The 24,859-nt window shown below is 40.4% G+C and overlaps 1 long non-coding RNA gene across 9 annotated transcripts in view; it reads right to left on the bottom strand.

Annotated features, from left to right (window-relative positions):
- The window catches only part of LOC128113502 (uncharacterized), a 303,408-nt gene that overhangs the window by 228,917 nt on the left and 49,632 nt on the right, over window positions 1-24,859 (bottom strand). The window lies entirely within an intron of this gene.

Raw genomic sequence — 24,859 nt, 5'->3', positions numbered from 1 at the left:
AATCTTACTGAATCCAAACAATTTCAGGAATATTATTCCCTCAAAAACTCAGCATGCAAACTTTATGTAAAGCAATGGCTAGCTGGGATTTAATGGCTATCTTGGGGTTTGGTAAAACTGTGTGGTATTATTTGGATGATTTTGTCCAGGAGTAATTGTTTCATTCATACTGAACACCAGGAAGGCTGGAGGAATTAAATAATTTATATTGAATTAAGTTAAATAATCTAGCCAGCACACCTAATGAATCATGAACTGCATTCTGATTGGTGGAGATGAGGCATTAACCCCCCAGAGAGTAGCTGCTTTCTCTATATAACCAACCAGGCATATTACAGAGAAATTTGAAAGTTGGCCAATATAGTTGCAAAAAGATGAACTGAATATACAAGATAGATATGGAACTCCCCAGAGTGTGAGCTGACCAGTGCAGACTTGGTGGTGAATACTAAACAGCTATTACAGGAACAATTTAAACTTAACCCTCAAATTTATTAAATAAGTGTAAGTTATGTTGCCTGAGAAATTAACCATGCTGTTCATTGTAGAGTTGCTAATTACTGTTAGAAAAAGCATGCCTCTAAGGCAAGTGCAAGAATGTTAGATTGGCTTTTGTATAAAAAAAAATGCTGACCATCTATAAAGATAAAAGATAGAGTCATGAAGAGCAGACATCTATAGAACATGTATATAAAGTCACCATCTATCTACTGTGGCCATTTTAATAAGTCACTCAAAAATATCACATAAAAATGAAGAATGAGTTAAAAAAACATACTAGGGAATTAATCTGTTCTCTATAAACAAGACATTTAATAGTTTACATGAGCTCTGCCTGGTGTGAAAATAGAAATCTGATTGTTTATGTTGCTTTGTAAGAGGGAGTTGTAAGCTTTTCAATTTCTTCTTGAAGGTTTTTTTTGGCTAGGAAAATAGTCACAGCTGGATCTGTGGCTAGATAGTCCAGTTAATGTCTTCTTTGGTGTCAAAACCCATTACCTGTAGAAAAAGTGTTCATTTTCTCATGCCATTCTGCCCCTTGCCCCCATGGAACTGATATTATAAGTAAAATAAAACAAAATATTTACTAATCACTATGTCTATTAAGTGGATCTATAACCTTGAACAAGGCTTTGGGCCGCTAAAAAAATAATGTGTGCCTTCCTAATTTTTATCTAATAGGAATGGACAGACTTTCTAACCTGTATTTTCTATCAAAGGCAAATCATAACACTGTAAATTTTAGCATCAAATAGCTCTTCCTAGATACTGTCACAGTCCACACTTTAGGCTACCTTTAAAAAAATGCTGTTTAGTGTTTCTTTTCTTGCCTCTTTGCCATTTAGTCATAGAATGACTACAATCATCCTTCCAAAATCTGGCCCCAAACACCTGCTATTTCATTTTTAAGTATATCTACATCTGTTTTTTGGCACACTGCTTCCTAATTTCACAGGAAAGATACATTTATAAGAAGTTAGATATGACAGCTATACTGCCACGGGGGAACAAAACTGAGGATGTTTCTGAAAATTACACTTAAGAAATCAGAAAAGCATTTGACATTATTTACTCAGAAATACATTCTGATAATGTCAGTAATACTACAAACTCAAAGATTGCACAGTACATACAGATCCAAGAACTGTTGTAATTATCAGAGTCACGAGGACAGAGAGAAAAATCCATCACACGAGCATGAAAAAAAAAGAAAGAAAAAAAAAGAAAAGAAATCCAATAATGGTTGGAACAGCTACTTCTCCTTAGTTTTTCATTCACGTATTCTGACATATTTCTGAGACAACCTTGCAATCATATCACAGCAATGCATCCCCAAAGCTGCCAAGATTACATCCAAATGGAACTGCCAATTCCCAAGAGGTCTGCTACTTAGGGAAAGTTTTGTTAAGCCACTTTATTCAAATGTTGGCATGAAACCCACCATGACCCAGTGTTACCTCCCGTGTTTATTGGTTTGTTTTATGAGCTCTTGGCCCCTTCACATAAACTTCTTGGCATACGCTGCATCTTCTTTGTTTGTTTTCAGCTCCATCCCAAATACCACTAACACGAGTAGTATACACTAAAATATGGAATAAGTAGAAGTTAATGAGCCTTCTGGAACCTCAACTAAAATAATAACCCTCTCTATTTATATCCTAGGAGAAACTCCTGGGCTCACAGGCAACAAGAACAACCAAAAGATTTTTTTTGGGGGGGGGTTTTGTTGGAGACTTGAGACTACTGACAAGCTCTTTCAGAACAATCATGACAAGAATCACAGGATTATTATTATTGACTTAAAGTGATCATAACCCTTCTCAGAAGTTTGTGAGAATAGGAAGAGAATATACTTTATCAAATCACACATCTATTCATGATGGTAAAGAGATAGACTAGTTAAAAGGATCATGAAATATATCTCTGCAGTGTGCCATTGGATCATCAATATGGGTAAACATAGTCCTCCTCATAAAAACACTTTCAAAAGTGCTTGTACTTAGCCAAAACATTGTCACCCCATTCCCCAGAAAAGACAATCCAAAGTCTAATCCTGTTACTGAATTCTGTTCTCAGGCCCCACATTCCTAGATGATGGAATGCACCACCTACACCATCAGTCCAGATGAGGCTTTAGTGTGGGTTGAATGATGGGCTGTGTGTCTAAAACATGCAATATACAAAGATGATGGAGGATAACAATATTAGCAATAAAACTCACATTTTAGAGGAAATATATTATTGGAAACCAAAATAGGTTGTCACTAATTTATTACAAGATTGAATCTTGCAAGGATTCTTTGCCTGGATAGTAAAGTTAGTACCTAGGTTACCAAGTCTTAATGCCTCAGATCTGCTAAGAGGCATGCTCTTGACCCTTGCCTCTCTTGGACACATTAATGATAGGCATAAAGTGATAAGCATTACTCATTACAGAATCTACAATGCCTGTGCCTGCTCTTCATTCTCCTCACCCTCTTTCTTCTGCTGCTCCTCCCCTTCCTACTCCCATTCTTTCTTTTTGTGGCCCTGTGTATTAAATCCACAGCCACAGGCACACGAGGCATGGAGACACTGACTCCGGGAAAAGGTGGAGGAAGGAAGTTAAGAATACAACTCCTCTTAGACCGTTTGTTGGCACATCGTTGTCAGTAGTTGTTTGACATGTCATGGGTGTTTGGGGCCCTCTGCAGGAATGTGGTCAAGTCAGGAGCAGAGGATGGGGTAGTCAGTGAAGATGATTGTAGCAAAGTCCACTCATAAACCTACATGGCAACAATATACAAGGACCCTCTGATTTTGAAAAAAAAATGTGCTCAGAGTCTCCTCAAAAATGAAGTAAGTTTTCTGTGCTTTCACTGTGCTCTCCTGAAGTCTCTAGAGGGACCTAAGGAAAGCCAGACAAAGTTGTTTTTAAAAAATCATTAATATCTGCTGCTTTGGATAGGTAAGCAATGGGTCGGTGGTCATTTGAAGTGGTGTGCATTCTAAATGCTAATATTACTTGGGAAGCTTGCTCTATGTAGGCTTTAGAAAAGAGAAAATCAGTTTGGCTTTTGGAAAAGGGATGGTAAAAGAAGACAGGGTTTGTATATTTGTAATTAATGGAGTTTACAAATAGCTCAGTCTTCTTCCCACCTGAGTCTAGGGCTTGGGGAGCTAAGTGATAAATGGCCAAGAGAACAATTTTAGCCAAAGGTAACTGCAGTGCAGTGCAGAGCCCCAGTCTTACTTTTTAAAGGCTCTGCAATGCATTGAGCATGTGCATGGCTTTAAGTTCGAATTTTTAGTAGATAGAGGGAGGGCCTCCACAGTAGGCATACCAATTACTTTTCATCACGGGAGCTCTAGGCATTCATTCCCTGGTGATGAAGTGCCTCTGGCATGATTAAGATCTCAGAATTATTAAAGCACCCTGAGTCACAATGATTTAGAGGCAAGCCCATGGAGACTTGTCCAGTGGGTGCTAACAGAGGGAGGTGGTTCATGGATGCAGAAAACCAGTCTTGATCCCTTTGCATCCAGCAGCACTTTCACTTTCTTGATGTTTCCCATGTGCTCTCCTTATATTTTAACTGGGTTCTCACCTTTCATGAAAGACACACAAATACAATTTAAAGGTATGTTTCTATGAGACATTCACTATAACCATCATTTTAATTTTTTCATCCATTGGCCCCCAACTATGTTCATACTTCTTTTGTTGATTTTTGTCACTTTCTCTTCTTTGTTGTTTTTTATTGGTTGGTTGGTTTGTTGGTTGGTTGGTTTTTTGAGACAAGGTTTCTCTGTGTAGTTTTGGAGCCTGTCCTGGAACTCGCTCTATAAATCAGGCTGGCCTTGAAATCACAGAGATCCGCCTGCCTCTGCCTCCCGAATGCTGGGATTAAAGGCGTGTGCCACCACTGCCCACCTGGATTCTTGCCACTTTCTCTACACTTCCCTCTGTCTCTCATTCTCCCCACTTAGCCATGAGCTGCTGCCCTTTCCAAGCCCAGAGTCAGCTGTAAAGCTATCCCATAGCTTTGGTTGAAACACTTTTAATAGTCACATTATTATAACTTTAAATTTTCTGAGGGCCAATAAGATGTCTTGGTGGGTAAAGGCTCCTGCTGACAAATCCAAACAACTAAGTTTGATCCCTCGGCTTCACATGATGGAAGAGAGAACCAGCTTCCTCAAGGTGTCCCCTGACCTCCTCATGTGTGCCACAGCATGTGCACACATACCCACAACACCAAAATGAGGGCTTTTATTAAAGATGTTTCAACTTTAAAAACTTTTTGTCTGAGCCTTGGTTTCTTTTTTTTTTTAATAACTTTCTAACATCAAGAGATTGATGTCTATACTTGTGTGCGCATATCTCTGTGTAACTGTTTAGTGTCTCATGTACTTCCCACTAAGTCAACTGTAACCCCTCCCTAAGAATTTAAATCATTCTAAAATGTTGTGAATGACAGGTGGGCTATCAACTTAATTTCCTTCGGGACACCCTTCCTTAGCTGTCCTGGCCTGTGCCAGCTTTAGTTCCCAGCCTTTATTCTTGGAATTCACTTCTCCCTAGAATGCTGCCCCGTGGGTGTCCGAGAGATTTCCTTTGCCTCCCTCTTGTGGTGACCTTCTGCATCTGGATGTCCTGTCCCTTCCTTTACCTCCTGTTACAGCGCTGTGACTTCTCCAATGACTCATCAGGAACACTGATGCATACGAAGAAAACCAAGACCTTGCACACCCCAAAATCTGTTATCTCACCATTAGCCTACATCAGCGTCAATTTGATTCTTGGCTTACTTTGAAAAGTAGTTTAGTTTCCCCCTCTCTCTCTTTTAAGTTAGGAATCTTCATTTAGTTAATAATAAATCATGCTGCGTCATGTGCTTAAATTTTACAGTTAGTCATTTTAATACATTTAATATAGTTCATTAAAATACGATATATAAACAAGGTCAGGTTTTCTATTCAGAATTGAGTTTTCCTTCTAAACAGTCTTGTATAAATTTAATATTTCAGCCGGGCAGCGGTGGTGCATGCCTTTAATCCAGCACTCAAGAGGCAGAGGCAGGCAGATCTCTGTGAGTTTGAGGCCAGCCTGGCCTACAGAGCTAGTTCTAGGACAGCTAAGGCTATGAAGTAAAACCCTGCCTCAGAAAAAAAAATGTTTTTTGAATATGTTTCATAGTCATTTTCTTTTTTTCTTTTATTAAAAATATTTTTTTTTCATATGATGTATTCTGATTGTGGTCTCTCCTCCCAGATCCTCCCAAACTCCCTGCCCACTCAAATTCACATCCTTTCTTTCTCTCTCTCTCATTAGAATACAAACAGACTTCTAAAAAAATAATAAAATAAGACAAAATTTTAAAAAAATGGGATAGGATGAAGCAAACAATTACCAAAAGAAAAACAGTCAACCATAAAGCACAAAAAACACACAGAGACACACATGCTTGCTTGCACACACAGAAATCCCATAAAACACACACAGACACAGAGACATACATGTTTGCACACACAGAAATCCCATAAAAATACAACCATAAACCATAACACAAACACAAAAGACCTGCAAGAATAATAAAAAGCAAAGAAGAAAATCATATCCAGATAAAGTATTGTGAGACAAAGGACCTCCAAAGACAGGCTGGGTTTGTTTTGAGTGGGTTATCTCCTGCTGGGTACGGGGTCTGTCTTTTGACTGGTTTGTATACCCAATGAGATTCTGTTGGAGAAAACAATTCTTTTCTTTGCGAGCAGTTATCAGCTGAAGATAGCTTGCTGGTCAGGGATGGGTGCTTGTGTGCACTTCCCTCTCAGTGCTGGAAGCCCATCTGTCCCAGATCCGAGCAGAGCCTGTGTATGCTTCCTCATTCTCTGTTAGTTCATATGCGCATTGGTCCTGCTGTGGTTGGAAGGCTTTGTTTCCTTGGTGTTCTCCATCTCCACTGGTTCTTAAAATCTTTCTGCATCCTCTTCCACAGCATTCCCTAAGCTCTGAGGTGGAGAGATTTAGTGGAGACAATCCATTTAGGACTGAGTGTTCCAAGGTCTCTCACTCTCTGCACATTGTCCAGCTGTGGATCTCTGTATTTATTCCTATCTACTGCAGGGGGAAACTTCTCTGATGGTGGCTGAGCAAGACATTGATCTATGAGTATAGCATAATATCATAGGAGTCATTTTATTGTTCTGTTTCTTTAACTGAACAATCGTCTTTTCCCCTTAAGTTCCTGGCCTGGAGCAGTGTCTGGTATGGGTTTTCTCTCTCTCTCTCTCTCTCTCTCTCTCTCTCTCTCTCTCTCTCTCTCTCTCTCTCTCTCTCTCTCTCTCTTTTGAGACAGGGTTTCTCTGTGTAGTTTTGTGCTTTTCCTGGAACTCACTTTGTAGACCAGGCTGGCCTCGAACTCACAGAGATCCGCCTGCCTCTGCCTCCTGAGTGCTGGGATTAAAGGTGTGCGCCACCACCAAATCCAATCAGATATTGGTTGGTTACTCCCTCCCACAGGCTTTGTGCTGCTATTACACCAGAGTATCTTGCAGGAAAGTCACTGTTGTAGATCGAAGGGATTGTGACTGAGGTGGTGTTCACCTTTCTCCTCTGGTAGTGTGCAGAGTACTAGTACAATGAACACTAGTCAGCAGAGGGAAGGCTCCGGGTAAGTGTTGTCTCCATGTTCAATGGGTTGTGTAGATATTGTCTTGTCAGTAGGGCCTGATCATCAGGTTGTGGAGAGCGATCAATAAACTTGGCAGTATTCTGGATGGTTAGGAGTATCCATGGTCAACAGTCCTTGGGTCAACAACTCAATTGGATGTAACCCATTCCCAGAACTGGAGGTTTCATTTAGTGATGAGAGATGTCTAGTTGGGGCTTTGTCTCCCCCATTATTTGGTGATTCCATTTAGATTTCTTTCATCTATGTATATATTTTAGGAAGCCTCTACTGTATTATGTTTCCATGCAACTCCTCAATTGGTATTAGTTTTAGCTGTCCCTTCCCATATTCTCTCCCTTCCTCACCCCTTCCCTATGCCTCCTCATTTGATCCTCCCAGTCTAGTCCCCTCCCCCAATCCATCCATAACTGTCTATTCATTCTCCCTCCTTAAGACCTCCTCAGTCCTTTACTCTCTACCTACCCTCTGTGGTTATATGGATTTTTGTCTGCTTATTGAAGACTTAATAACTAACATCCACATATAAGTGAATACATACAACATTTGTCTTTTGGGGTCTGGGTTCCTCGCTCAAGATGATTATTTCTAGCTCCATTCATTTACCTGTAAATTTCATTTTTTAATAGCTAAGCAATATTTCATTGTGTAAATGTACAACTTAAAAAAATCCATTATTCAATTGACAGACATCTAGCCTGTTTCCGATTTCTGGCTACTATGAATAGAGCAGTAATGAATATGGTTGAGCAAATGTCTCTGTGATAGGATGTAGAGTCCTTGGGCATATATGCCCAAGAGTGGTATAGCTGAATCTTGAGACAGATCTACTTCCATCTTCCCAAGGAAACACAACACTGATTTCTATAGTGGCTGTACAAGTTTGCACTCCCACCAGCCGTGGATGAGTGTTCCATCCTGGCCAACACGAGCTGTCGTTTTATTGATCTTGGCCAATCTGACTGGTGTTAGATGAACTCTCAAAGTCATTTTGGTTTGATTTCCCTGATGACTAAGGGTGTTGAAAATTTCTTTGTTTTTTCAGCCATTCGTGTTTTATCTTTTGAGAATTCTGTTTAGTGTACTCCATCTTTTAATTGGGTTGTTTGGGTTTTTTTTATGTCCAGTTTCTTTTCTTTTTTTTTTTTTTTAGTTCTTCCTGTATTTTAGTTATTAGCCCTCTATCAGAGGTGTAGTTGGCACAAATATGTTCTTATTCTGTAGGCTGCTGCTTTGTCTGAATGATATTGTCCTTTGCTGTACAGAAGCTTTTCAGCTTTATGAGGTCCCATTTATTAATTATTGTTCTTATCTCCTGTGCTATTGGTATTCTGTTCAGAAAGTCTTTTCCAGTGCCAATGAGTGCAAGACTATTCCTCACTTTCTCTTGTATCAGTTTCAGTGTATGTGGCCTTATGTTGAGGTCTTTGGTCTTTTTGGAGTTGAGTTTTGTGCAGGGTGATAACTATGTATCTGTTGGCATTCTTCTACATAGAGCCATCCAATTTGACCAGAACCACTTATTGAAGATGTTGTCTTTATTCCAGTGTGTATTTCTGGTTTCTTTATTTAAAAAGCAGAATCAGGTGTCCATATGTGTATGGACTTATGTCTGGGTCTTCAATTCAACTCCATTAATCAACATATCTGCATTTATGCCAATATACTACTGTTGTTATTATATAGCTATGGAGTACAGTTTGAAGTTGGGAATGGTGATATCTCCAGCAATTCTTTTGTTGTTCAGGATTGTTTTGCCTATCCTAGATGTTTTGTATTCCTATATGAAGCTGAAACTGTCTCTTCAAGTTCTGTAAAGAATTGTGTTGGAATTTTGATGGAGATTTCAGTGTTGTAGATTGATTTTGGTCGGATGGCCATTTTTGCCATGTTAATCCTACTGATTCATGAACACAGGAGATCATTCCATCTTCTGATATCTTCAATTTCTTTCTTCAATGTCTTGGAGATTTTGTTATACAAATCTTTCAATTGCTTGGCTAGAGTTACCCCAAAATATTATATACTATTTAAAGCTTATGAAAGGTATTGTTTCTCTAATTTCTTTCTCAGTTAATCTGTAATTTATATATAGGAAGGCTATTGATTTTTGTGAGTTAATTTTGTATCCTGATACTTTGCTAAAAGTGTTTATCATCATTTTATTCCACTGTTTGTTTGTGTTTTTATAGATTTTATTAATGGATTTGCTCATTTCCTCTTTAAGATCCTTGAACATACTCATAATTGCTATTTTGAAGTCCTTGTCTCATGTTTCAGCTATACTGCATTTCTCAGGGCCTCCTTTAGTGGGGTTGTTGAGTTCTGGTGGAGACAGACTGCTTTGGTTGTTATTATGTTTTTGTGCTGCTGTTTAGTTACCTTGATTGTGAGTCTAGGTGTGATCTCTGGTCTTGTTTTTGTTGGGCGGATGTTATGTTGCTTGGTTTTTGCTGCCTTCTCTGGATCCTAGGAATGTGGTGGTGTGGGTGGCCTGGTGGGAGTGCTTCTGTGTCCCTGACAGGTGGGGCCCTCAGGATCCCAGGTAGAATGTGTTTCTAATTTTTTTAGATATTGGGTGCTGGCACAAAGGAATGGGAATGGGCTAGAAGATAGGGTCCACATGAAGGAAGGAAGCTGAGTCTACCACAAGGTTTGACAGAGTATCCAGAGAGCAGAGTCAAAGAGGGAGGACAGGCAGGCCCCTGCAAGTGGTCTGCTACAGGGTATGAGACTGGGGAACTGGAATTGGAGGAGAGGAAGGAGAGTGAAGATCATCTACCTGATTCCCAGGCCAGAAGAGGGAAGGTTTGGTCCACCAAGAGGAACCTGTGGAGAACTGATTCCCAGGGTGGCATGGCCAGCAGGTACCAGCCTCAGGTGCATGTTGGCAGCTCAAAAGTTGCTTTCCCCCTTGATAACTTTTCTTTGTTCTCTTACCGATGGCATTGATTTTTTGTTTGGTTTGGTTTGGGTTTTTGTCTTTCTTTTTTAACTTTTTTAAATTAAAATAGAATTATATCATCTCCCCCTTTTCTGTACTCCCAACTCTCTCTAAAATTCATGATATATAATATGTTGCATATATTATGTATTTCATATATTATATATTACATTATGTATATTATATACCATATATAATATATATTCTTAAATATTCCAATATATTCCCACTCAGTCTACATAATGTTACTTGTATATTTATGATTTTAGTATGGTCTGCCATCAGTGCTTTCAGTCAGTAAGAATAGTCTTTATTGTGAATCTTGTGTTGGGTACTAGATCTTTCTGATCTGGAAAACTATGTCTTTTCATTCTTTCCCCTTTACCTTACTTTCTTTCTAGAATTTTATTACTGGAGTCTAGCTATCCTAACATGACCTCTAATTTTCTTATATTGTATCTCCTGCCTTCCTTATGTTTTTACAAAGTATGTCTAGGAGACTTCATTTTATTTTTAGCTCTCTGATTAGTTTTTGGTTTTGTTTTTTCTTTTTTTGGTTTTTCGAGACAGGGTTTCTCTGTGTAGCTTTGCGCCTTTCCTGGAACTCGCTTTGGAGACCAGGCTGGCCTCGAACTCACAGAGATCCGCCTGGCTCTGCCTCCCGAGTGCTGGGATTAAAGACGTGCGCCACCAAGTTTTTATTTCTACTATCATTTGTTGTTGCTGTTTTCATTTCAGGAATTCTTTTTAGTTTTTGATGCTTTCTTTTTGAATCATGCTATTCTTGTGTCCTAGGTATAAGATTTTCTTTAATCTCTCTGAGAAGATGCCATATTTCTTCAGGTTTTCAAATTATAGATGATCTGTTTCCTAAAAATTTTCTTTTCCCTAATGGTTTTGGCCTATGCACTTCACAGTATAGATAATTCTTAACATTTTTGCTCCTTGTCTGATCTTTTGTTAAGAGTAGAACACAAAAGAACTTGAAGTCCTACAGCGTGTAAGAAGAGATTGTCAATGGTCAGCTTTCTTATTGATTATTTATTGAATATTGGGTGCCAGTCTCCTTTTGTTCCTGGATTTGCCTGATTCTTCAGAGGACATCTCAGTGTATAAACACTGATTGACCAGTGTGTGATCTCATGTCTATATGAAAGCCTCTAACACAGTGATGGCACACACACACACACACACACACACACACACACACACACACACACACACAGAGAGAGAGAGAGAGAGAGAGAGAGAGAGAGAGAGAGAGAGAGAGAGAGGAAATGTTGGATGCGATTTTTTCCTCATTCTTTGTAAATCAGTTGGTCCCATTGGGTGCTGATAGACAAGAAGCCAGGTGCTTCTCCAGACCTGCAAGCACTTGAAGACTGAGATTTCCTCTCACGCTGCAGACATGTTGAAAGAATTATTTGAATCTTTTCTGTTGAGTCCTGCAGTATCAGAAACAGAATCCAAAGCGTTCTGGCCTTTGAACCTGTTCTATAGCTGAGTTAACATTGCATGTGATTTTTTGACTTTTAAGACATGACCTGCACCTTATGTCGCCCTCTCCACCTACTCTCTCGGGACTTGATTTAGGAGGTCTTTTTGCATTTATCTCTTTCATCTCTTCAGTTTGTGATTGCCATTAAAAAAAAAAAAAAGCAAAACTCTATGGACCTCTTTGAGCAAAACACCATAAAGTTAAAACAACTAAATCACAGACCCCAGTGATAGAGTCTAGATGGCCTAAAGTGTCAACTGAATTAACAAATGCATTCAGCTGTTGCATATTCAGAAGGTGCCAGCAGCTCAGAACATTTGTAGCAGGTCTTTCCAGAGAAAGTGTCAAAGTCGAGTAAAAGAACTGGTGGGTGTGCAGATAAGCCTTGTAGAGTTCCCCAGCAGGTTGGGTTCAGAAGCTTGAAGGGAAATGGTCCAGCAAGATGACAACTAATATGAGACTCCATTTAATCTGAAAAGCATTTATTATTCTAAATATTCTTAATTTGAGTGAAATCTAATAATTTATTAATCAGGATCACTATTATTTTTCAAAAAGTCTTAACTATCTGTCACTGAAAAGTCAACTCAAGCTTAAAATTATATACGTAAGTACAAAGTTTGGGTACATTTAATGGTTGTGCTTAAAAGTTATAATTATGTTGTCCTACCTGCCTTAATTAGCTAGCTAATGACCTTAGCAACCCCATTTAGCTGCCAGACATTCCCAATTTCTGTCTCTCTAGTCCTACTGTGATTTTCCTGTCTGTGATCTCTCTGTTAAAATGAGATAATTCTATACAATACAGATTCATTCATTCAGCCTGTAGGCATCCATTCAGCGAGCATTTATTGAGTTCTCCCATGCAATAAGCACTGGAAGAGACATGGGGGCTACAATTATGAGCAAAAGAGCACCTAACTGCTCTTGTGTGGGCCTTCAGGCTTAGAGAAAGACAGACATTTATCAAACATTTAGGACAGTAAATACAATACACCCTGTATCAGAGGGTGTATTGTAAGGGAACCTGAGTCAGGTAGGGAGAAGATTATAAGGGCAAAATCTGAGGTGTCATCCAATGTAAGATTCATTGGAATAAAGGAAAGGAAGGAAGTAAACAGTGGTTCAGAGCTAAATATCGCACCTTGCCAAGAATTAAGCGTGAAAATAACGTGGAACACAAGAAGGTGTAGTCCAAACACAGTGCCAGAAAGTGCTGTGAGGCAAGCGGGCGAGTGAGCCACACTTCTTGAAGGAGCCAAGGGACAGTTTGGGATCCTAACCTTGAAAATAATGCGGAGTCACTGAAGTGTCTCTGTGGGAGGGGTACAGCTCTAAAGCAGACATTTTGAAAGGGTCCCTCTGTCTCCAGAGAGCAGACTGAAGGACAAATGCCCAGAGGCTCCTCCCTGAGCTGTTGCTGAGGTCCAAATGAGGAAGGGCTAAGTGAGGATGGAAGCTGGGACTGCTGAAAGACCAGTGGGCAATGAGAAGGGAAGGCCTGGAAAAAGGTGACTGGTGTATCTTTGGGGTGTTCAAATCTTTGACATTTTGACTATCATTTTGATACAGGGATCCATAAGTCAGATGCATTTGTGGTTCAGATAGAAATTAGGAATACAAGGTATGATGGCTGAACAAGCTAGAGATTGGGAGTCTGTGGGTCTGAGAAATACCCATGTAGAAATCCCTGGTGCTCTCTGGTTATAGGGCTGAGTTCCGAGGATATCTTAGAACTACCAAATCAGAGTTATTGGAAGTAGGGCCCAGGGAATCTATATCCTGCAATGGCTGCTCCCAGGTGATTTATGGAGCAATCTCCATTTGAGATCCATTGCAGAGAGAGACAAAGACAGGCTCTGAAGAGCACCAACATTTTCCCTCAGAAGAAACACACACACACACACACACACACACACACACACAAAGAAGACCAAAATATGCTTCATTCTCCTTACCGAATCTTCCTTTTAAAAGTAAAACTCAGACATCTCTTTAGAGCTGATTAACTGTCGAGATTAATCTCACAATTCCCATACAATTAAAATTCTATGTCCCCAAGGTCTGTGTGAAAGCAGCTCTAACTCGGCTAACTTGCGCTGGTCCCCTCAGTTCAAGCCCTTGTCCTTTGTCTCACACAAGCCCTTCCCTCCCTAGCCCTCCTGGGCAATGACCTTTTGACTCATCCTTTTTCCTAGAAAGACAGCATTTCCAGTGAGCAAAATGTCACATTACCTTTGCTGAACAGGACATTTCAAATAAAATATTAGCAATAACAATTACCTCTAAGCCACTAATCCTTCTGAAGCTATTTTAAACCACCAAAGGATTTAAGGCAATTCCCTGAAAATATCTCAGGCTTAATAGATTATGGTGCTGGGCAATGAAATAGTGGCTCCCATTGCCTTAACTCGTATTATGTGGTATTTTCTCCTATAAAAAAAAATCATGACACAAACTGGTTCAAATATTATTTAATGTAAGAAATCGGGTCACAGAAATACATATATTCACTACAGTTTTGCAGGACACATCACATGGCAAGGCTATCTCCACGACTGGTGTATTATTGGCAGGTGAAGCCACTAGAAAACAAAATAACTATTCCAATATTTATTTCTCTGAGGAGGTTAGCAGCTTGCTGTTATGGCCCACACATACAAGAGATCTCTGAAAGAATGTTTTCTTTAGTGATGCTCCAGGGGTTAGAGGAAGGCGATCTATGATAGGTGAAGCTGTCCTTGTCAACAGACTGTGTGTTCATTTTGTTTGCTCCTGTAGAAATAGGTACCCCGCACCCATTCTGACCAGGGAGTGTGCTGAAAGCTGGGAATTAAAAGCAAACGAGAAATAGTGTCTGACTTCCAGAAGTCATAGAAAAGGACACAAATGAGTGAACAAAAAAAATATAAAGTAAAATGAAAATATGAGTATGACCAGGCATGGTAGCATATCTCTACTCTTATCCTTCAGGAGACTGATGTAGAAAGATCATTGAGTTTGAGGCCAGCCTAGGCTACACAGTGAGATCCTGTCTCAAAAATTAATTAATGAACCATTTATAAAAATAAAAAAACAAAAAAAAAAAACAAGTATGAAATAATTGTCCAGGGATAATATATGCACAGTGAGGCAAGAAGAGGGCTCAGGAACCAACCCTGAGTGGTACCAATATTTTTAGGATACTTAATCCATACACGCAACTTCTCAGGCCCAAAGAAGTCTTGAATGAATCTCCGAAGTCAGTCACGTTTGCCTCTGGTTTCTAAAGTGTCCTTTTGACAACCCACTTCATCTTCATTAACACATGCTTGCATCCTGTGTCCCTGTCCCAATGTTTCATTCATGCCTAGACCCCTGTCCACAGCTGAAAGACCAACCAACGCCCACAGCCTGACCTGTAACTAAACAATGGGCTCTGTCATTTCGTGTCCAGAGCAGCCTAAATAGATGATCTAGTGATAATTTTAATTGTACACATGAAGATTCAACCTGTACTGGCTAGTTTTGTGTGTTAACTTGACACAAGCTAGAGTCATCAGAAGAAGGAGCCTCAGCTGAGGAAATGCCTCCTTGAGATCCAGCTCATTTAGTGATCAATGGGGGAGGGCCCAGCCCATGGTGGGTGGTGCCATGCCTGGGCAGTTGGTCCTGGGTTCTATAAACAAGGTGGGCTGAGTGGGCCAGGAGAAGCAAGCCAGTACGCAGCACCCCTCCATGGCCTCTGCATCAGCTCCTGCCTCCAGGAGGCTGCCCTGTTTGAGTTCCTGTCCTGAGTTCCTTCAGTGATGAACAGCAATGCTGAAGTGTAAGCCAAATAAACCCTTTCCTCCCCAACTTGCTTTTTGGTCATGGTGTTTCATCACAGCAATAGAAACCCTAATGAAGACAAAACCCCAACTCTATCTTAAGGTGAGTAAACCCATATTGATTAAATAAAGAGATTTGCCTAGAGTTTCCTAGTCAGTCACGCTAAGGCCAATACCCTTCACTATGCTGTTCATTGTCCTAGAGGGAAAATATCTTCCTGGGCCACAGAATCAGACACAAGACAAGGACATGTTTGGTATCTCAGTCATTCAAAACAGAGGCTAAAAGTTTCACAGTCCCAGATCCACACCCTACAGAGGTGATTCTATTGTTCGTGGCTCTTGGAGTAAAACTTAAAAATGAGTCTCTCTTGCTCTAACTGTCCAAGGAAAAAAAGGACCCAGCTCTTGAAATGTGTATTTTCATCACTTGCTGTACAGCAAGACAGGGTGGTTGGGTGGCATGTAAAAATGTTGCTGTGATTTCTGATACAGCTGGAGGCTGAGAGCAAAAAGTCATGCAGATTTTGACTAAGCCAAGAAGACAAACAGGAACTCCAGAACTCCAAAGCACACAGACCACACTGGAGAAGCAATAGGTCTCTGTAGCTAGAAAATTTTCTCTCAAGGTCCTGCCAAGCCCTGGCAGTCCAACAGCCCACTTATAAAATAAACACACAGATACTTATATTATTTAAACTGTTTGGTCTAATGGCTCAGGCTTCATATTAACTGTTTTTATATCTTAAATTAACCCATTTCTATTAATCTATACTTTGCCACATTGCTTGTGGCTTACCAGTACCTTACATCTTCCTTGTCATGATGGCGGCTGGCAGTGTCTCTCTGTCTCAGCCTTCCCCTTCCCAGAATTCTCTTCTCTGCTTGTCCTGCCTACACTTCCTGCCTGGCTACTGGCCAATCAATGTTTTGTTTATTAACCAATCAGAGCAACACATTTGACATACAGAACATCCCACAGCAGCTCTCCCTAGGCACACAGTTGGGGCTGGGGGTAAAGGGCAATAGTAGAATGCTCACCTATCCTGTGTGAGGCCCTGTGTTCAATTTTCAATAGTCGGGGAAAGTGTTGCTGATAATCAATGGATCCAAGAGGAGAGTCAGAGTGTCAATATCAGTACAATTTTTTTCAGTGTGGCCAATATTTAGTTTGGTGTGGTTTTTTGTTGTTGTTTTGTTTTTTATCTCCCCTAAAGAAGTGGGCTGGATGAGGGAAGACAGTACAGCTTCTATTTAACAGTCATAAGAGAGGGTATAAGAAGTTAAATCATCTTCATGGTACACCAAAGGATACTCTCTGTCTTTTAAGGAAATTAAATATTATAACAGAAGTTGAAGAAGTGTCTCATTTCACTAATATGAAAGGAGATATATGCTAATGCCATGTGCCTAGACAATAGATTTTGAGCAATAATGAAGACTCTGCTTTATTATGCTGAGAATAATCCAGGCAATGTAAATGAAGCCGCATGCCGAAGATGGCATTCTTAATGTTTAACAACGGGAACTACTACTTGCTGGGGGCAGTTTCTTATGGTTTGTTTTTGTTGAGATAAGAGTCTCACTCTGTTGTCCATACTAGCCTCATGCCCATGATCATCCCCTTCAGCTTTTTAAATGCTAGGAATTCAGATGTGTGACACCACACCACACTTAGTGAGAACGGGAGCAGAGGACAAGAAGGTAGAGCACCTAACACTTCCTCATCACTCGTCCTCCTAAACTACCCCTTGTCCATGGTCAGCACTATTAAATTTATATAAAGAGCATAATCAAGGGAGTCGTGGGGGTGAACAAACAACATGTTTAATGCTTAACTGGAACACAGAACCTGAACATAAAGTCAATGGCTATCTGGAGACTGTCTATTGGGAGCAGGTTAAGTGTGACGTGTCAATGCTGATGTGCGTTGGTCATCAGGGCCCTTCAATGTCCTTTTGGACATGGCCTTGTTGACACACAAGGCAGAGCTGGCTTTCACACCAGCCAGTGTGATCCTAGAGCTCATTTTCACAGCTCTAGTTCTATGGAAAGATTTTCAAGATATTTTGGAATTCAGGTGAGTAGGGCTGGTTGGAGGACTATAAAGAGGATGGTGAAGGAAGAAAGGTAAGGGCATCGTAAGACTGCAATGCCTACAATGATTTCCATACTCATGATTTAGGTCACAGAGTAGACCGTGGCATCTCTGGGCAAGAAAGGAACATGGTTCTAGTTTCCAGAGACTTTCAATTATCCTAAGTGAGACACAATTCTTCAGAAGATAACTGTAGGCTGCCACGGTGATTTGCCACCAAGACTCCAGATCTGTATTTCCTTGTCACTAGGATGAGTATAGACAACTGGTTTCCTTTTTCACAACCTGCAGTACATTTTTTGAAATATTGCTTCTCAACAGCGATTGTTTCCATTACCCAGCCATTGGGGAAGCCAGCTTGTAAAGATACATTGATGAGGCTGAGTTCCCTCTCTCCTGTGAAAGCACACAGCCTCAGACACTGCTAGATGACCAATGGAAGCCGAGCAAGAGAGCATGCCAATATGCAGGAAAGCAGGAAGGGGGATAATTCTCTTTGTCCTGCTCCTGTCAGCTGGATCATTTGGTTTAACCTTCTAACGAACAGTTTCCTCTGTAGTAAAACTGAACTTTAATCTCCATACAACAGGGAGTTATGAGGAAGCCGAGGGGAGAACCAGTCTACACAGGCTGTATTCTGAGGTCGGCAACATTAGTTGCCAAAGAGATTAAGCTTGTGGCCTCAACCAGCATGCTATGTCATGTCTACAAGCTTGAATCTTTCCTGGTGCCCCACCAGCTCTTGATCAGGGTATAAAGTTGCCTGGTGTGGCATCTTACCACCTGAGCAGACAATTCAGACAGTTCACTGCCTGGGGGGGCTTTCTGCCCAATGGCTTGTGACTCAAGATGCAGGACTGGGAACAGTTTTGCAACATGTTAGCATAGGTGGGAGGACAGAAAAAAGACAAGGGAGCCCTGAGGGGATGATGATAGCCTGGAGTGTGTGAATGATCACTTTTGGACACATATAGGAAGATCTCCAAGGCCTTCCTACTGGTAGGGTGCCTTCGCCCAGTAGAAATTAGTCCCAAGTGAGTCCAGATGCTGGGTGAGGGGGGAAATGAAGACTAATTCTGAGTGCCTTTCTAGGCCACTTACCTAATAGTAATGTTACAGGTGAGGATCTGAGTTCTGGGAGGAGCGAGTGAAGTTTCCAGGTTCTAGTATCCCAGACCAAAAAGGGCACAGGGGAAAAACAGTAACAGAAGTAGAGACAAGTTATTAAGAAAGATACTTCAGAAAACGTGAGTGGGCTACTGAGCTGAGAGAAGGCACATGCTCAGAAGCTCTGGCCCAGGAGTCTCACGACCCCTTTATAAGCCATTTGCAGGGCATCTGTGTCTCCCACATTTGTATGTGGCAGTCTGTTCCTGTGTAAACTCTGTTTGTTATATGTAGGAAAAAGGAGGCTGTGGTTGGGGCTCATGGTTTGCCTTAAACTCCTGGCCACATAGTAGCTTCCTGTCTCCTTTTCTCTCCATATACATAAGACCCAGCATGCACTCTCAATATGGAAGTCTTCCATTTCACTTTGGAAAACATTTCTTCATTTTTTATATTTCTCATATTTTTACTTTTCTTCTAATATATGCTATATAATACATAAATCAGGTTTTACTATGGAATGGTGCCTCTGTGAATTATCAGCAGACCTATTAGTTCCTTGAATGCCAGGACTAAATATTAATGGAACAGGCAACAATTAGATTCTGTGATTATCTATACAATTATTACCCAGATGAATACGTATCAGTTTTTTAAGACGTATCTCTGGGTTGTTGATAACAAAGAACAATCTTTGCTTCAGTAGATAAAGCTTAGTTCCCTTTTCCAATCACCACCACTCATATTTCTCGTCTTCCCAACCATGGTTCCCAAAAATAGTTATCCACCAATTTTTGAATAGACCAAGTACGGCAGCTGGAACAATTTTGCCCATGTAGACACTATTTACAGCTGAGTATGGTATGCTACGGCTACATTTACTTCCCTCATGAGCTCTCTGTTTTTCCTAAACATTCAAATTATCTTAAAGTATTTGTTCACTTATACTGCTGGCACCTATATATCCTCATTACAGAACCCTAATCCTGGAGTGTTCCAACCTCCCGAGTCATTTTGAGTTAGTGGCTCTCTACAAAGTGCTGTGTAATAGGATTTTCTGTGATGATAGAAGTGTTTGCATTTGTACTGTCTGGTGTGGTAGCCGTTAGTCATGTGTAGTTATTAAGCACTTAAAGTATAGATAACTATAACTGAGGCATTAAATATTTTAATTTTTTATTTTAGTGAAAGAATTTAATACATTTACATTTAATCTGATGATTAAAATTATTGGGTAAAAGTCTTCTTTTTTTTTAAATATTTGTGGCATTTATATTTTGTTCCTCTATCCATTTCTGGCTGCTTTGGGATGAATTGATTCTTTTGTATCTATTTAATCTCTTGTATTGACTTATGCTGTGTAGTCATGTTATATAAAGTCATGTATGGCACTTATGCTACATTATGTTATAGCTATATAATATCTCTCTCTTTCCTATTGTATTTTTAGTGGTCAATCTAAAAATTATAATATACATATTTAAATAATCAAAGTCTACCTTCAAACTGCACTCTCATATTCATATTTCTTCCTGTGTACCCTTCACTAACTGTATACAACAAGCTCTCAAAATGCATTTTGATTACTATTGCTTTAGATAGTTCTCATCATTTTTCAAGTAATTAAAAATTTTGTACAAATACACACATGCATATACACAAAAGTACTAAAAAGTTATATTACTTATATATATCCTCAAATAGTTCCTTTTACTGCTCTTAATTCATTCCTAGGAATTTGGGGTTCTACCTCTGAAACCATTTAGTCTCCCCAGACTGCCTCTGCCTGCCTCTCCTCCTCCCTCTCCCTCTCCCCCTCCCTCCTTTGATTATATAACTTCAGAGTCTTTGCATTAACTGAGGGATAGTTAACTGTGAGGTCTAATTCCTCTCTCTACCCTAACTGCCTATTCAAAGTACCAGATTCCATTTTACCAGCCCCTGAGATGCTCATTTCCACCCAACCCTTCATGTTGGATGTCATGTTGCTAGTCTTAAATGGGCCATGGTGGTGTATTTCCACCACACAAAAAAGCAGTAAATGCTATACATTAAAGGTTTCTTTCTTCCCCTTTAAAATCTCTCTCCTTGAAGCTGGAGAGGTACATCTGAGGTTGAGAACTCTTGTTGTTCCCAGCACCCACATGGTGGCTCACAACCGTCCACAGCTCCAGTTCCAATGAATCCAATGCTCTCTTCTGACTTCCTCAAGCGCCAGGTTCACTTGTGATACGTAGACATCCATGAAGACAAAACACTCATGCATATAAAATGAAATATAAATCTAAAATTTGTCTCCTCTACCCCCACTTCCTTGTTCCATCTCCTCCTTCTCCCTCTTATTTCTTTTTAAAGAGACTGTTACAAAGCATTTACCACCACACCACTGCCCATATCTCACCTCAGAAATTACTTCTCTTCTTTGCCTGATAGCACTGTGTTGTGGAAATGGAAGATGACTATTCCTGATAATCAACACACACACACACACACACACACACACACACACACACACACACACACACACACAAACTGTTCATGATCTGAGTTTACTTTTCATGTCTGGAACCATTTTATATATCCAGGTACTCATCTTGAACCTTGTGAGTTTATATGCTCTTATTGCTATTTCTTTCTCTCTTTTTTTTTTGAGATTTATTTATTTATTATGTCTACAGTATTCTGCCTGCAGGTCAGAAAAGGGCACCAGATCTCATTATGGATGGTTGTGAGCCACCATGTGGTTGCTGGGAATTGAACTCAGGACCTCTGGAAGAGCAGTCAGTGCTCTTAACCTCTGAACCATCTCTCCAGTCCCTCTTATTGCTACTTCAGTGAAGCCTTAGAAGGAAGTGGATGAAATACATGTATCTATTCTATCATCTTTTGTCTTTGAAGGTGGAAACTTCAAAGAAACTGAGCATCTTCAAGACTCTGAAGCAAGACTAACAAAAGCAATAATCTCCACATGGACCCCAGCTTACATTTTCATTTTATTGTTAAGTAGAGATCACTTCGATGTCGATAATTTGATTCAAGTCAACACCTGCCAAGCAACTCCTGCATGCTATGTGTGATACCAGATGCTAGAAAGAACAAAGCAGATGTGCTCCAGTCACAGACACTTTAGACATCTCCAGAGAAGACAGTCATTTAAGATACTTGTATATGTATGATACACCTTTGGAAAAGCATGCAGCAAGGAGTCTCTGACTCCTTGTAACCTTTGTAACCTGAGCATCAAAGAGCACTTCCCATAGAAGGCTGTGTTCTGACTATGACTGGAAAGGGGAAAAAGTGCACATCATTCAAGTTTGGGAAGAGTCATCATAACTTGTTAAAACACAGATAAAATAGATTAAGGGATATTGGGAACTGTTACACAATCCTAAGGAAGGTCAGAAACCAGGCCTGGAGATCATGTAGTCATAAATAATGCCCAAGGGATATGATCACAGAACTCCAGTAAGCCCCCCCCACCACCACCACCAGTAGCATAGGCTCTCTGCTCAGCACCTGATAATGATTACCATGAGGCTGCTGTCAAATCTGCTTCTTAAAAAATTACAGTTTTCCTGTCTTCCTTGCCAGATGGCCTTTCTTTCATCTTGTTACCATGCTTTCAAATTTAAATTTCAGAAAAGGTATACTTGTTGCAAGTTTGGGCTAACACGGGTGTGTCCTAGCTCCACTGGGAGCTGAGACATTGCGTGTGTCTCATTGAAATGAGTGTGTCACTATACCTGAGATCTTACACTGAATTGCAGATCATAAAACTGTAAGAGTCTTCCAGAGAGAAATCATTTGGCGGGGCCCTGCCTTCTGGAAAACAAATTGTCCTTCATTCATTCTGCACCAGTGTAAACAAGTGGGTCCTTGTGGGGTCTGCAACCTGTCTAAGCTGACCCCTTTGTGATTGGTCGAGTCAAGATCAGAATGTTTAACTCTAGACTGTTAGCCTTTCTAGCCAATGGCTTGGTGAAAGGCGGTGAATGAGTATGGGTGTATGAGGATGGCTGGGGCAGGTAAAGTGCAAAACAATAGACTAAGATGTTATCAGGAAACATGAATCAAGGTTGGACAGACGTGAGATATCCATGGGCGACTGATTGGCCGAAATTTGCAATATGATGAGTGCTGGAGAGGGACGGGTTAAGATCGGCCCCAGTTTTTTTGGTCCAAGTGGATGGTGATGACCTTTCTTTTGATAGGTGATAGAAACCTGAAGCAGAAGTGAGGGCTTGGTAAGGGAAATGGGGGATAGAGAAAACGATGATGTGTCCTGTTCGAGGACTAAACGGGCCAAAAGCCCAGCCATATGGAGATGTTAAGGCAGTGGGTCCGGGCTGATGATACTGATTTTGTCATTGGTGGCATTTTCATGGTGGGTCGAAATGAGAAGAGAACAATAGCCAAGGACTAGCAAGGTTGAAAGCACTAGAGGAGGAGAAAACTGAGTGGGAAGGAGGTGATAGTGGAGTGAGGTCAGCAGGAAGAAGATGGGACTGAAGTGCAAAGAGCGGCAGGGACCACGGCAAGCCCTCTCTTCTCGAGATGCCTTTGGTACATAATCAGAATCTAATGCTTTTTAGTGTGAGTGTTTGAGGCTGAGAAACTGGACAGTCTCACGAGGCTGTGCTGTCTCCTTGGATTTCGAAGGCTGTGTTTAGTTGAATACTAATGTCTGAGGCCCCTGGTCATGTGTCTGTCTGGATCTGTCTGGCTTTGGCTTTGCTCATTTTGGTTATTTGTATTGGTTTCCCCCCACCAAGGAAAAGTATCACATGGCACAAGTTGGCCACTGGTTGTTCCTGACAAACATCAAGTAACAGACAAGAAAAATCACACAAAGGAAAGGTGGGGGGTGGAGGAGGGCTCGAGGGCTGTGTCGGGCCAGAATTAAATTCTGAAAGGCATCCCTGCACTTCTTAATGTTTGGGAAGCTCAGCAAACCAGGAAGAATGGCTTGACTCCCAGCTCTGCCCACAGCTTCTGTGAACTCAGAGAAGTTGCTTAGCTCTGGTGCAACTCAGTGCCCCATTCTGCAGAAGTAAAAGCAATATAATAGTGTTCTCTTCATTTAATGAGAGCATACCATAGCTATGAGCTCTTTGGAGCCAAATGGAAAAAAATAATAACAGTTCTATGATTGCTATCCTTGAAACTTGGGGTCTTTATTATAGATCTATAGAAAATACTAAAGTAATAAGCCCATGTTATTAGGTTATATGAACCAAAGACTGGTCATTCAGGATCCAAATGAGCTATTTCCCATCTGTCAAACACATTAGAAAGTTTGATTCAAATATGGTCTACACACAAAGACCATAGGAACCCTGACCTTTTGAAGCAGTCAGACATAGCACAGAATGTGATATAGCGTCCATGCCGACTGGGTAATTACGTGAAATTTAACATCTCTCACTCTTTTTATGATTGAAGAGAATGCTGGAATTTTCCAAGCCATAATTCCAATCTAACACAAACATTAGAGCTGCATGTTTTACTGCACTTTGGGGACCATTTCTAGGCTAAGTGTTTAGCAAGAAGCATTGGAAAGTGTCTGGTCTTGCACATCCCATAGGAGTTTCCAGTGTTTCTTGTGACTTCCTCACCAAGCACACGACTGCATTTCACATTGATTAATATTAGTAATATCTTATTAATACAATTTTGTTTTACATTATGCTTTTATCTAAAGAGCCATATACACTATATCAGCAAATCTCATAACAGCTAGAAGAGTGAGAAACTATATTCTTGATTTATTTAGGTAAAGAAAATGAGGTGGTATTGAGACTAGCTCCTGGGTACATCCTTTGTCTTTCTGGAGACATCATCTTGCTGGTTCCTTTACAGAAAAGGGGGGAGGGGAAGGTGTAGTAAGAAAATGATGCGGGGATGGGAAGTTGGAGATCTAGTCCTTCCCTCTGACTCAGCCACTAGTTGTTCAAGTTCCTAAGGAACCCCAGCCAAACAGATTCAGCTGAGTGTTCAGAATAGGATCTAGTGCCATTTCAGACCTGCACTCTTAAAATACATGTTCAAATTTGAGAAGAAAGGTTGAGTCCTAAGTGTAAGAGTAAGAAGAGGGAAAATGGACATACCCTAGTCACCATAATAAGAATGTACATCCTGGTGTATTCCCCATAACCCTCTGCTTAACCTTACACAAGTCTCTTCAGGGCATCATGCACACAGAACTCAATCCTTGCATGCCCTACAGAAGTC

The sequence above is a fragment of the Peromyscus californicus genome, unplaced genomic scaffold (assembly GCF_007827085.1).
Source record: "Peromyscus californicus insignis strain IS unplaced genomic scaffold, ASM782708v3 Scaffold_18__1_contigs__length_77618521, whole genome shotgun sequence".
In the NCBI taxonomy this organism is placed as follows: Eukaryota; Metazoa; Chordata; class Mammalia; order Rodentia; family Cricetidae; genus Peromyscus; species Peromyscus californicus.
Note: the sequence above shows the minus strand (reverse complement) of the source record. Positions and strands in the feature narration are given on the sequence as shown.